At 38.8% G+C, this 14358-nt stretch overlaps 1 pseudogene; it reads left to right on the plus strand.

Annotated features, from left to right (window-relative positions):
- The first annotated feature begins 10062 nt into the window (after positions 1-10062).
- Positions 10063-11329, plus strand: LOC114082417 (fibroblast growth factor 4 pseudogene; annotated as a pseudogene).
- The last annotated feature ends 3029 nt before the right edge of the window (positions 11330-14358 follow it).

Here is a 14358-nt window from a genome sequence, read left to right on the forward strand (position 1 = left end):
GAATGCCAAAAACAATAAATGATTTGCCAAAGATTATACTACCCAGAGGAAGTAGAGCTAAGACATGAACCCTGGTGTGGTGTCTGAGCCTAGGCTCTGCACCACCAGACTGTACTGACCACAGCTTCCTTTTCACTTCACTGCTCTTTGGGGCACTGAGAAAGCATATCACATTTCTAAGAAATACTCAGAAGCCTCTACATTTTGAAATAATACTAATATGCTGAACACGGTGTGTACAGCATCAAACAAAAATTAAGCAGTATCTGTGCTGTCACCACAATGAGTATCTATGGTCTCAAAGCTCTTAATACACTGCCTGTCCAGGAACAGCTACCAAGTGTTTCTAGAGGAGTTTCCTTCTGAACCATCCAGACTTTGGGAATGAAACATTTTCCTTATTTTTTTTTTTTGGTAGTTGTAGATGGACAGAATGCCTTTATTTTATCTGCATGTTTATGTATGTGGTGCTAAGGATCAAACCCAATGCCCCACACATGTTAGGCAAGCTATTTTGCCACTAAGCAACTGATCCAACCTGGAAATAAAACCTTTTCTAATATTGTTAGCAGGTTTCACATTTCTCTTCACATTCCCTGTATCTAAGCTCTTGAGATAACTACAGATTCACAGGTTTTTTTTAAAAGAAATAATAATTCACAGATGATGTATCCCCTTTACCAATTTCCTGAAATGATAACAGCCTACAAAATAGCAACTGGACACCTCACCAGAAAGCTGCTGTGAAACAGTCAAGGCAGAGTATTTCCATGGCCACAGGGCTCCATTGGAATGTCCTTCTCTAATCCACTCACCTTTGGCCCTCCCCTACCTCACTAACCCCCAACAATCTGTCATCTTATAATTTTAATAATGCTGTATAAGTGGAATCTATAGTAAGTTCTGCTGTAGGAACAATGATACATTACTGAGGAAAATACTTTGGAAATAAATTCAGTTCTGTTCACAAAATATTTCAGCCTCGCTTAGCATTGAACTTTCCATAGTTCCTTGGAAATGTAGAAACTTTGACAGTAGTAAAGAAAAGACAAATGCAATAGGGCAAGTTATATAACCCCAGGAGCAGTAAACAAGAAGGGTGGCCAACCACCTTGATTTTCCCAGGGATTAAAAAAAACATTAACTACTGAAACAGGGACAATCTAGGGCAAACTAAACTGATCTGGTTACCCTACACTCACATGTGCAACCTCTAGACATATGATCTAAATGGTCTCTCTCTCTTCAACATATCCTTTGTGGTAGTATAAGAATGCTCGACACAGCTCCCCATGGACTGCTTTGCTTCTCCAGTGAGTGGTCGAAGAAGACTACTCTTCAGAGGTTGAGTGCTCTGATTGTTAGAGAAAGAAAAACAGCACCTGGGTGTCTGCCTTGTATTCATTCTTTCATGTTCAACAACTATTTATTGAGACTCCATTAAGTGTTCAGCATTGGATAAATATTTGGAGAAGATGGCCGCTGTGCACGGGGGTTGCTGAAGTGCTGAGCGTGGTGCTCAGAGCAGCGGCTTTAATCGAGATTTCGCACAGCGTGTAAGAACCCCTTTCACCATTAATCTGTAGCGGACCACTTTGCCAAGCAGCAGGAAGAACAAAGAGATCAAAAAAGAGACGCTTGGCTCCCGGACGCTTTGCAGCCCAGAGCCGCGGGCGCTTTGCTCCCATCTGATTCCTCTTTCGCTTCGCTCCGGGCAGAAAAGGTGAATGTGTAATCAGCAGTTGATTGTAAGTACCCTAGGCAAAGAAAGCTCAGTGTGCCCTGCCTTTTTTTTTTTTTTTTGAATATTTTTTATACAGGGAGAGTTTGTGGATTGGGATCGTTGGCTGGGCTGCGGTTTCTGGGCCGAAAATCCACTCCGCGGGAGCCGCCATTTGCTTTCTGCCAGCTGTCTTGATGGCTATGGCTACATTGTCCAGCAGCTGCACCTAGAGGTTGGAGCTGGGCTGCGTGCCGAGCCCTGTCCTCCAAAGGCTGGACCACAGCCTTGAGCGCCTGGGTCGCCTGTTCGCCGCTGCACCCTTGGGCAGAGCCTGCTCTGGGGTCGTTCTGCATGCCCCTGCGAGGGGACCCGTGCTTCAGAGAGGGAGCCTGAGAGCCGCGGCGGCAGCCGCTTGGGCCCTGGGGTCTGGGCACCTGTTCTTTGGCGCAGCTACGGTCGCGGACGAGCGCGGCGCCCCTGAGCTTGGCCCCGGGGAAGAGGCGACGGTGGCAGGGTTTAATTTCTAGAAATCTGGACTGGAAACAGAAGCAGCAGTTTGTATAATCCCAAGAACTTGCTTATGCCAGGAAGCTGTAAGGGCAACATGAATATCATTGAGGAGATCTAACATGGCAGCGGGCGGGGAGAGATCAAGTCTCTGACCTCTTCAACTGCGCGGGCATAGGGAGCTGTAAACTGTATAAATGCTGTTTGCTCAGGATCACTAGGCAATGCTGAGCTGACGTGGATCTGGGGTGTACAGTCTGGGCCCCTCAGAACACACACACCGAGCCCGGATCGGCTGCATCCAAGCTCCGGTTCGCCTGCTTCTCGTGACTCAGCACTAACAATCCCGCTGAAATAACTGGTTGGCCCTTAGGAACTTTCAGAGGTAAAAACCAACCGAGCCTTCATAGGCAGTGGCCACAGGATTGAAACGGGGATTGGGAGAGACAGTCAGGACCCACCCGTTGCACTGGTCACCCGGCAAAGGGAACGAACGGTCACCATTTACATGTGATACCACCTTGGCAGAGAACTGACGTCACGGGCAGAGGAGATAACTGCATTGAAACCAGCGCAACAGGGCTCCCAGGAGCAGCAGACATGGCGTGTAGCCAGTATTGTGGTGAGCGTCACAGGTGAGCGCGGCCTGGCTTGAGGAAACACAAGAGAAGGCCCTAGGCACTCAGGATTGGAGACCCGCCCAGTCTGTGAGGAAGAGCTGCTACACAGTGATTGGTTCCCACTTAGTGAGAGGAGAAGCTTGACCCAGTGGGCACAGCTCCACCTACTGGAAGAGAAATTAATCGAACTCTATGACTGCATTTATTATTATTATTATTATCATTTTTTTCTTTTTCTTTCATTTTCATTTTTTTATTGTTGTTGTTCTTTAACTTTTTTTAATGTTTCTAATTTTTTAAAAGAAATTTTTTATATTATTATAATTTTTTTAATTTTAATTTTCATTATTTTTATTATTATTTTTGTAAAAAAATTTTTTTCTTTTCTTTTCTTTCTTTATTTTCTAACTTTTTGGTGTGTGTTTTGTTTTTGTTTCTTTTGTCTTTTCATTTCTTTTCAATTTTCTTATTCCCCCTTCCTTGAATTCTACATGCCTACTCTCATTCTCTTTAGTGACTTCTTCCCTTCCCTTCTAATATCTTTCCTCCCAAGCATCAAATAAATTTATAAGAGTAAACAGTAACTCAGCAGTCAAGCAGAACAAGAAGTAACATGAGCAGCATAAAAAAGCAAGGAAGAAAAGGAGTACAAACAATGAAGGACAGCCTAAATATTCAGGAGGACCTAGAGTCAGCAGAAAAATGGTCATATAAAGAACTCAAGGAACACCTTAGACAGATGGAATGGAACCTTACAGAGGATATGAGAGAGCAAATCCAAACAGTGAAAGAACACTTTGAAAATCAATTACATAAACAGATAAAAGAAGAAGTTAAGCATCTTTATCAGGAGATAGAGATTATAAAAAACAAACAAACAAACAATAATTCTAGAAATGAAGGAAATGATAAACCAAATTAAAAACTCAATTGAGAGTATCACGAACAGAGTGGAGCAAGTAGAAGCCAGAATGGCAGATAATGAAGACAAAATATATCATCTTGAAAAGAGCCTAGCCAACTCAGAAAGGCTGGTTAAAAATCACGAGAGAATCATCCAAGAGATATGGGATAACATAAAAAAACCAAACCTACGAGTCATCGGGATAGAAGAAGGTACAGAGATTCAAACCAAGGGAATGAGTAGCCTGCTGAATGAAATAATTACAGAAAACTTTCCAGAAATAAAAAAGGGAACGGATATACAAATTTTAGATGCATACAGGACACCGAGCACACAAAATCACAGTAGACCAACGCCAAGACACATTGTTATGAAGATATCCAATATACAGAACAAAGAGAAAATATTAAAAGCTACAAGAGAAAGGAGGCAGATTACATTCAGGGGTAAACCAATAAGGTTAACAACGGATTTTTCATCACAGATGCTGAAAGCGAGAAGATCCTGGAACAACGTATTTCAAACACTGAAAGACAATGGATGCCAACCAAGAATTCTGTATCCAGCAAAATTAAGCTTCAGGTACGACAACGAAATAAAAATCTTTCAGGATAAACAAAAGCTAAAAGAATTTGCAGCCAGAAAACCAGCATTGCAAAGCATCTTGAGCAAAACACTACACGAGGAAGAAATGAAAAACAATAACCAAAACCATCAGTGGGAAGTGCCTCTATAAAAACAGAGGGCGGGGGGAAAGCTAACCATGGAGAAACAAACTAAATTAAATAAATAAAAAAAAGAAGATAAATAATCAAACATGGCTGGAAGTACAAACCATATATCAATAGTAACTCTAAACGTTAATGGCTTAAACTCTCCAATAAAGCTACATAGGCTGGTAACATGGATTAAAAAACCAAATCCAACAATATGCTGCCTCCAGGAGACACATCTGATTGGAAAAGACATACACAGGCTGAAGGTGAAAGGTTGGGAAAAAAATATACCACGCACACGGTCCTCATAAGCAAGCAGGGGTGGCCATCCTCATATCAAATAAAATCGACTTCAAGACTAAGTTAATCAAAAGGGATAAGGAAGGACGTTGTATACTGTTAAAAGGAACCATTCACCAACAAGACATAACAATTATCAATATTTATGCACCAAATAATGGTGCTGCGACGTTCATAAAACAAATTCTCCTCAAGTTCAAGAATCAAATAGACCACAACACAATAATTATGGGTGACTTCAACACACCTCTCTCACCATTTGACAGATCCTCCAAACAAAAGTTGAATAAAGAAACTATAGAACTCAATATCACAATCAACAACCTAGACTTAACTGACATATACAGAATATATCAATCATCATCAAGTGGATATACTTTTTTCTCAGTAGCACATGGATCCTTTTCAAGAATAGACCATATATTATGCCATAGGGCAACCCTCAGTAAATATACACGGGTGGAGATAATCCCATGCATTTTATCTGATCATAATGGAATGAAACTGGAAATCAATGATAAAAGAAGGAAGGAAAAATCCTACATCACATGGAAAATGAACAATATGTTACTGAATGATCAATGGGTTACAGAAGACATAAAGGAGGAAATAAAAAAATTCTTAGAGATAAATGAAAATACAGACACAACATATTTGAATCTATGGGACACAATGAAAGCAGTTTTATGAGGGAAATTCATCGCCTGGAGGTCATTCCTCAAAAAAAGGAAAAACCAACAAATAAATGAGCTCACACTTCATCTCAAAGCCCTAGAAAAGGAAGAGCAAAACAACAGCAAATGTAGCAGAAGGCAAGAAATAATTAAAATCAGAGCGGAAATCAACGAAATTGAAACAAAAGAAACTATTGAAAAAATTAACAAAACTAAAAGTTGGTTCTTTGAAAAAATAAATAAGATCTACAGACCCTTAGCCATGCTAATGAAGAGAAGAAGAGAGAGAACTCAAATTACTAACATACAGGATGAAAAAGGCAATATCACAACAGACGCTACAGAAATACAGAAGACAATTAGAAATTATTTTGAAAACCTATATTCCAATAAAATAGAAGATAGTGAAGACATCGGTAAATTCCTTAAGTCATATGATTTGCCCAGACTGAGTTAGGAGGATACTCACAACTTAAACAGACCAATATCAATAGATGAAATAGAAGAAGCAATCAAAAGACTTCCAACCAAGAAGAGCCCAGGACCGGATGGGTATACAGCGGAGTTTTACAAAACCTTTAAGGAAGAATTAATACCAATACTTTTCAAGCTATTACAGGAAATAGAAAAAGAGGGAGCTCTGCCAAATTCATTCTATGAGGCCAACATCACCCTGATTCCGAAACCAGACAAAGACACCTCAAAGAAAGAAAACTACAGACCAATATCTCTGATGAACCTATATGCAAAAATCCTCAATAAAATTCTGGCGAATCGGATACAAAGGCACATCAAAAAAATTGTGCACCATGATCAAGTAGGATTCATCCCTGGGATGCAAGGCTGGTTCAATATACGGAAATCAATAAATGTTATTCACCACATCAATAGACTTAAAGATAAGAACCATATGATCATCTCAATAGACGCAGAAAAAGCATTCGACAAAGTACAGCATCCCTTTATGTTCAAAACATTAGATAAACTAGGAATAACAGGAACTTACCTCGACATAGTAAAAGCTATCTATGCTAAGCCTCAGGCTAGCATCATTCTCAATGGAGAAAAATTGAAGGCATTCCCCCTAAAATCTGGAACAAGACAGGGATGCCCTCTATCACCACTTCTATTCAATATAGTTCTCGAAACACTGGCCAGAGCAATTAGACAGACGAAAGAAATTAAAGGCATAAAAATAGGAAAGGAAGAACTTAAATTATCACTATTTGCAGATGACATGATTCTATACCTAGAAGACCCAAAAGGGTCTACAAAAAAACTACTAGAACTAATAAATGAATTCAGCAAAGTGGCAGGATATAAAATCAAGAAGCATAAATCAAAGGCATTTCTGTATATCAGCGACAAAACTTCTGAAACGGAAATGAGGAAAAACACTCCATTCACAATATCCTCAAAAAAAAAATAAAATACTTGGGAATCAACCTAACAAAAGAGGTGAAGGACTTATACAATGAAAACTACAAAACCCTAAAGAGAGAAGTAGAAGAAGATATTAGAAGATGGAAAAATATACCCTGTTCATGGATAGGCAGAACTAACATCATCAAAATGGCGATATTACCAAAAGTTCTCTATAGGTTTAATGCAATGTCAATCAAAATCCCAATGGCATTTCTTGTAGAAATAGATAAAGCAATCATGAAATTCATATGGAAAAATAAAAGACCAAGAATAGCAAAAGCAATTCTAAGCAGGAAGTGTGAATCAGGTGGTATAGCGATACCGGATTTAAAACTATATTACAGAGCAATAGTAACAAAAACAGCATGGTACTGGTACCAAAACAGGCAGGTGGACCAATGGTACAGAATAGAGGACACAGAGACTAATCCACAAAGCTACAGCTATCTTATATTTGATAAAGGAGCTAAAAGCATGCAATGGAGGAAGGATAGCATCTTCAACAAATGGTGTTGGGAAAACTGGAAATCCATATGCAACAAAATGAAACTGAATCCCCTCCTCTCGCCATGCACAAAAGTTAACTCAAAGTGGATCAAGGAGTTAGATATCAAATCAGAGACTCTACGTCTGATAGAAGAAAATGTTGGCTCCGATCTACATATTGTGGGGTCGGGCTCCAAATTCCTTAATAGGACACCCATAGCACAAAAGTTAATAACAAGAATCAACAAATGGGACCTACTTAACCTGAAAAGTTTTTTCTCAGCAAGAGAAACAATAAGAGAGGTAAATAGGGAGCCTACATCATGGGAACAAATTTTTACTCCTCACACTTCAGATAGAGCCCTAATATCCAGAGTATACAAAGAACTCAAAAAATTAAACAATAAGAAAACAAATAACCCAATCAACAAATGGGCCAAGGACCTGAACAGACACTTCTCAGAGGAGGACAGACAATCAATCAACAAGTACATGAAAAAATGCTCACCATCACTAGCAGTCAGAGAAATGCAAATCAAAACCACCCTTAGATACCATCTCACTCCAGTAAGATTGGGAGCCATTATGAAGTCAAACAACAACAAGTGCTGGAGAGGATGTGGGGAAAAGGGTACTCTTGTACATTGTTGGTAGGAATGCAAACTGGTGCGGCCAATTTGGAAAGCAGTATGGAGATTCCAGGGAAAGCTGGGAATGGAACCACCATTTGACCCAGCTATTGCCCTTGTCGGACTATTCCCTGAAGACCTTAAAAGAGCTTACTACAGGGATCCTGCTACATCGATGTTCATAGCAGCACAATTCACAATCGCTAGACTGTGGAACCAACCCAGATGCCCTTCAATAGATGAATGGATAAAAAAAATGTGGCATTTATACACAATGGAGTATTATACAGCACTAAAAATGACAAAATCATGGAATTTGCAGGGAAATGGATGGCACTAGAGCAGATTATGCTTAGTGAAGCTAGCCAATCCCTAAAAAACAAATACCAAATGTCTTCTTTGATATAATGAGAGCAACTAAGAACAAAGCAGGGAGGAAGAGCAGGAAGAAAAGATTAACATTAAACAGATACATGAGGTGGGAGGGAAAGGGAGAGAAAAGGGAAATTGCATGGTAATGGAGGGAGATCCTCATTGTTATACAAAATTACATATAAGAGGTTGTGAGGGGAATGGGAAAATAAACAAGGAGAGAAATGAATTACAGTAGATGGGGTAGAGAGAGAAGATGGGAGGGGAGGGGAGGGGAGATATTAGAGGATAGGAAAGGTAGCAGAATACAACAGTTACTAATAGGGCATTATGTAAAAATGTAGATGTGTAACTGACGTGATTCTGCAATCTGTATTTGGGGTAAAATTGGGAGTTCAAAACCCACCTGAATCAAATGTATGAAATATGATATGTCAAGAGCTTTGTAATGTTTTGAACAACCAATAAAAAAAAAGAATGCTCAATATCAGCAGAAACTTCTAAGAGAACAGCTTCAAAGATAATAGAGCCACAAACCATGAGACTAAAGAGATATATCCTGAACATAAATCCTACTTCCATAAATGTTTTTAGTTAAAAATGTTAAGAGGAAGATAGGTATGTATGAAACAATATTCAGCTTTTATTCTCCAACTGAAATTACCCCACTTGGAGAAAAAAAAAACATGTATGTCCACTTCTCTGATGGGAGATATTTTATATTCATTACAAATCTTTCTCTAGCTGGGGATATAGCTTCGTTGATAGAGTGCTTGCCTTGCATGCACAAGGCCTTTTGTTCAATCTCCAACACCAAAAAAAAAAAAACAACAAAAAAAAACTTAGTCTGAAAATTAATATCATGATTTTACTTAAGACATGGACAAGAACCAAAGCCTTTTACCCTGTAATAGGTTATAATATATGGAAATAGAATAATCTAATTATTAATCATCAAATTGAAATTATCAAGTTTAATTATCAAAGTTCAAAATGAAATAAAATGGGTATACTGGCTGTCTGATACACACATGCAGATCTGGTGCAGACACACACACTTGCAGATACATTACATAGCTTTACCATGTAAAATGAGACGCATTTGGAGGATGCAGAGGGCAAAACATCTGTCATTGTTACTGTGCACCTCCTTCTCTGACCTAGACTGTGAGTGAGGGACCCTCCCTTCATCAGGCATTTTCAGCACCATTTTTTCCCTCAGAATAACAAGAAATAAGGTCTGGATCTCCAGTACCTTCTCTGTCTGCTAAAACAGGGTCTTGAATGATAAAAAGCATCTTTGAAGGGTTGTCCACACGATGGGTTTTACTTTCAGGGTTAATGTGTAAGGTAAGAAAAGGAAGCCAAGAGAAGATGTGCTTTTCACTTCCAGTTTCATACCAAGAATCAAGCCAAGAATTTTCTGTAACCAAGAACAATGTCATTTGAAAAACACTGTGAGAAATTTGGATAGTAACTTTAAAACCTGCATAACTAGCGTGCAGAGAGGCGCAGCACCATCTGGTAGAGTCCCAGCTGCAGCAGGGAGTCCCTCTGCAGCCCAGGGAGCTTAGCGTCCACGCCAGGGTACCCCTTTGTTCACCGTCGGCTCCTCTCTCTGCCGCTCCTCTGGGACCAGACCATGCGCTCCTGTGGCGGCCTCTGGAGCTGCTCGCTTCCTGCTTCCCAGGTGCAAGGACCACTTGATGGACACACGGCCCTCGGGCCAGGATGGCGGGGCCGGGACAGCAGGGGAGGCTCTGCTCCTGGCAGTCCTGCTGGCCCTGCTGGCACCCTGGACAGGCCGAGGGGGCCCCACCGCAACCACCTCACTGAACAGCACGCTGGAGGCCAAGCTGGAGCACCGCTGGGAGAGCCTGCTGGCAGCCTCACAGCACCTGGAGGCTGCCATCCAGAGCAGCGCCGGTGATTACATCAAGCAGCTGCAGCGGCTGTACTACAACGTGGGCATTGGCTGCCACCTGCAGGTGCTCCCAGACTGTCCCATAGGTGTAGTGCATGCGGACACCAGCGACAGTCTGCTGGAGCTCTCCCCTGTGGAGCAGGGCATCTTGAACATCTTCAGAGTGGCCAGCAGATTCTTCCTCAATGGGAAGGATCATTATTTCATCACTATACTCAGAATAGCACATATTTAAAACTCATGAATTTTTTATTTATGGAATTTTCCATGCAACAACTTAGAACTGCAGATTACCTAGTAACTAAAATTATGGAAAGGAAACTGAATAAGAGGGACCTCCTGTAATAAGGGAAAAGAAGGAAGGAAGGAAGGAAGGAAGGAAGGAAGGAAGGAAGGAAGGAAGGAAGGAAGGAAGGAAAGAAAGAAAGAAAAAGAAAGAAAGAGAAAGAAAAGTTAGGATGGTCTTTCTATGACCTGGGTATTACTTAAGGTCCAAAGATTTACACATTCTTATACATTTTCAAGAGGTTTTCCTACAGCAATCCTGATGCAGGCATTTTTACTATGCCATCTTTACAGAAAAGGAAAGAAAAATCCTGAGATGTTGAGTAGTGTGCCCAAGGCTACATGGCTGTGCCATGTCAGAGCCAGGATTTGAGCCCAGGCAGTCAGTCAGATTTCTAAGTTCACATTCTACCTACCATTTTGTATTGCCTCTTTTCAATGTTTAAATATTATATATTCCTAAAGATGTTAATAGTAAGTACACAAAATTGTACTAAATAAAGGATGTTTTCTATGAAGAATTCAGAAATGTTTTTTAATTACTAAATGCTTTTCAAAAATTACATGACTGCCAATATTCTTTATTTCCTTACAAAATCAAAGAAATTATTAATTTGTACCCAGGGCATTTACAATTTATTCAAATTCATAAATAGTCTAGTAGCTGAAGGCCAAGCACTAAATAACTAGACAGTCCACTCACAACTAAGGATCAAAGATCAGCCAAAGGCAGGTTGCCAATATCTCCTTTCACTTCAAATTGAATTGACACAAGTACTTTTCACATTCATATCTACAGAGAAAAATCTTAAATTTAGCTATAATTTGACTAAGTAACTCCAGTCCAAATATGGCAGCTTCTATTCAGACTGAAATTAAAAAAATGTTAATAAAAGTATCAGCAGTAAATTAATTTTCCAAAGTTCTTGGCATAATGTAGATTTCAAAATAGAATGCCAAATTCTAAAAAGCACTGGTAAATGATAATTGAGAGTACTGAATTAGGCAATAACGGTATCTCAATGATTTTTATAGAATCAAAGGTAGGTGTTAAAAAGACCATGAACACAGACTTCATAAAGGTGAGATTCTAAATCCCAAAAATTACTCAGCATAATTCATTCTCAAAACAGCTTCATGCATTAAGTTATAGACTACAATTATAAAAATATTCACATTGTACATATCACCAGAGGACATAATTTATCTCTCAAATAAAATAATTTATTTCTTCAAATAATGAATGGGCAAGTCTAAACTGAAGGAATCATTCATGCTCTCAAAGATAATATAAGTTCTAAGAACTCCTCCTAATTTATAATCTTCCAAGGAAAAACAGTATAGTTTTGTGAGCAGACACTTAAACTAAGCACTAAATCATGAAGTATAATTATCCTGGGTAAAGGATGAACTAGTGCTGCTAGGGTTTTCTGATCCTAAATTTTCTAATATTTTCACAGCAAATTTTTTCCAGGGGGCTTTCCAATTAATAATTGGGGTGAGATTGGAGCAGAACCTTTTCCCAACCAGGCTGTTGAGCTGAGTCTGTTATAAGCAGATTTCATCCAAAGGGAAACTATAAAGACAGGCTCCCTCACCCCTTGCTCTCTGCTTCTCACTTTTCTCCCTAATGCTCCATTCTCTGCCCCTGCTTTGCTCATCTCTTATTTACTCATTTTGTACAGAATTCACTTCTTATTGAGTCAAAACTCTTAAGCAAGGGTGGAATCAGCTGAAAAGGCTGCTTTCTGGTGGCTGCATGCCACCAAGCTCTCCTGATGCCTCCTCCCATCTGCACACTTTTGGCATTTTATCTCTGTCCTTCTCTAAATATGGCAGATTCTCAGAGCCCGCATCTTTAAATCTGAAGCTTAATTTTGCTATATACAATGATCTTGGTTGGAATTCACTTTCTTTTAGAGCTTGATATATATTATTCAAGGACCTCCTGCAATTGAGGGTTTGGGTTGAGAAAACAGATAAAATCTAAATTGGTTTACCCCTATATGTAATCTTTGTTTCTTGCAGGCTTTAAAATTCTATTCTTATTCTGTTGGTTATTCACTCTTATTATAATGTGCCTTGGGGAGGTTTTGCTGTAATTTTGTTCATCTGGGGTCTTGTAAGGCTCTTGTAGTTGATTTTCCATTTTATTCTTTAGATTTGGAAAATTTTCTGATATTATTTTCAAAAAGGTTATGCATTACTTTGGTTTGTATCTTCAAGACTTCATCTATTTTGGTCTTTTCATGTTATCTTGTATTTCTTAGAATTTCTGTTCATAATTTCTTATCATCTTCTTAGTGTGGTTGATTTCATTTTCATTTCCTGTGGTTCTTTTTCTTCTAAGTAATCCAGTCTGTTAGTGATATTTTTCATTAAAATTTTAATTTGGTTTATTGTTGTCTTCATTTGAAGATTTCTGTTTGATTTCTTTTTATAATCTTTACCTCTTTATTGACATGATATTTTACTTACTGTATTTCCTCTACTGTATCATCCTTCATTTGAAAGCTTAGCCAAATTATGTATCTTCTAAATTCCTTTCTGATATTTCTTCTACTCTGTCATCTATAGATTCCATTGTTGGAACTTGATGGCTTTTTGAGGCACTTTGATCTCTTGATTTTCATGCTGTTTGTGTTTTTTCCCACATAGCAGTATGACTCTGAGGCAGTAGTTTCTACCCTGTGGTCTTATAGTGACCCTAAATTCTCCCAATACCTCACATTTAAGAGGAAGGCTAATATTAATAGCACCCAATGCAAATAATATACACCTTTAATCCTAATACTCCTATTAAAGCATCCACAGTTTTGTCACAATAAACAGAAATGATGTATTAAATTATTGTCTACAATATAAATAGTAAGTTTGCTAAAAGGGTTCACAATTTCTAATATTGGACAATGAGAGAACAGAAGTATTGTAAGATGTGGTGTTTTAAGGGAGAAAGAGAGAATATAGAGGTAAAAGTGAAAACAAAATTAATAAACATTTGCTTTTAGTATGGGAGAAGTGAGAAAGAATCCATGAAGACAGATAGGTGAGAGAAAAAAATATATAAAGATTTAGGGGGAAAAATATATATGTATATACAATCTCATATTTCTGGTGTGCTAGTGGTCACCATCTGGATGCCATATATATATATATATATATATATATATATATATATATATATATATATATATATATATATATATATAAAACTATATATATAGTTTAATATAATATTGACATCCCATTCCTCAATAAATTGGTAAATAAAAAAAATTACATGTGGTAGGGGAGAAAAATCTCAATTGAAAATTAAATGATGGCTTCTATTGGCTTTCAAATTTTTTTCTCAATATTTTTTCTCCACCATTAGATAGAATTTTCTGAAGTTTTATGGTGGTTGCATTCTGGGTTGTTCCAGATGAGTTGGTTGTGTGAGCTAACAGCATGATGCTCTTACATCCTCTTCCAGTCTTTGCACCCATTGTAGACAGGACTTTCTCTCCCTAGGCAGTTCAAGACTCACTGAGCTGGAGAGAGCCTGGGTTTCCCCAGTTTGTTCAAATTGAGCTCTCCCTGAGAAACTTCCCCTAGTCTCTGGCTTTCCACAGCATGCTAGACTCAGACAGGACCATAATAACCTAGCTGCAATCTGATGAACCTCTGTTTCAGCTTCCCCAGACTCTGTGTTGCTGAAGTTCCAAGATGTCATTGCCATTTCATTTTGCAGAGAGACCACAAGAGATGCACTTACACTAAGGAATGTCCATGCAAAGAGGCATCCAGATGGTGG

The sequence above is a fragment of the Marmota flaviventris genome, chromosome 15 (genome assembly GCF_047511675.1).
Source record: "Marmota flaviventris isolate mMarFla1 chromosome 15, mMarFla1.hap1, whole genome shotgun sequence".
Lineage (NCBI taxonomy): Eukaryota > Metazoa > Chordata > Mammalia > Rodentia > Sciuridae > Marmota > Marmota flaviventris.